This window comes from Schistocerca cancellata, unplaced genomic scaffold, assembly GCF_023864275.1.
Source record: "Schistocerca cancellata isolate TAMUIC-IGC-003103 unplaced genomic scaffold, iqSchCanc2.1 HiC_scaffold_1150, whole genome shotgun sequence".
NCBI classification, from domain to species: Eukaryota; Metazoa; Arthropoda; class Insecta; order Orthoptera; family Acrididae; genus Schistocerca; species Schistocerca cancellata.
In genome coordinates, this window is record NW_026047149.1 from 2,109,236 (window position 1) to 2,110,141 (window position 906).

Consider the following 906-nt stretch of genomic DNA (forward strand, 5'->3'; position numbering starts at 1 on the left):
TCGGTTTGTATTTACGTCTTTGAGTGCGTTTTTGCCTGGGACGGTGAGGTCGTATCTAGTTGAAATTGATATCACGTACTGAGAACGGTAGTCGCTTGGCGGTGTCAAAGTTTTAAAATTGTAAGTGAGGGCATCGAGGAGTTACGGACGTTTATGCAGCGTGTTTTGAAACACGAAGAGCAGAGACGCGCCGCGCCGCCTGGCCCAGTAAGCGTAGTTTGCTTTGATATAGGACCGTGTGGCGACGTAAAAAAAGACTAGTTTCCACAGTAGAATGAAAGGAGAGTAAGGGAAAGTGTTTAATTTGTAACTACATAAGACGAAAACGTAGCTTTTGCGTGCGTTTGTGTAATCCGTTTTTCTCTTCGGTTTGTATTTACGTCTTTGAGTGCGTTTTTGCCTGGGACAGTGAGGTCGTATCTAGTTGAAATTGATATCACTTACTGAGAACGGTAGTCGCTTGGCGGTTTCAGAGATTCACGCCGTAAGTGAAGTGATGTAGGCGGCTTTGACGCAGAAGATATTCCGCCCGCCGATATTCGCCCCGTTCAATGTACGCGTGTCTCTCGCTGTCACTTGTTCGGAGGGTCCGCCTTATAACGGGACGCGTACCAAGCGGAGCGCAGTGGAGTCGCATTGCAAAGTCGCTTGCTAAGTCGGGCAGCTGGGAGGGGGACACAATGGGAGTCGCATTGCAAAGTCGCTTGCTAAGTCGGGCAGCTGGGAGGGGGACACAATGGGAGTCGCATTGCAAAGTCGCTTGCTAAGTCGGGCAGCTGGGAGGGGGACACAATGCGTGCTGCGAAGCCAACAGGCCGCGCACCCCACTCACCCCCACCCCCCCCGCCCAAAAAACCACACAGGCGATACAAATGCGCCTGTTGAAATAACTTGCTTGCGACATCG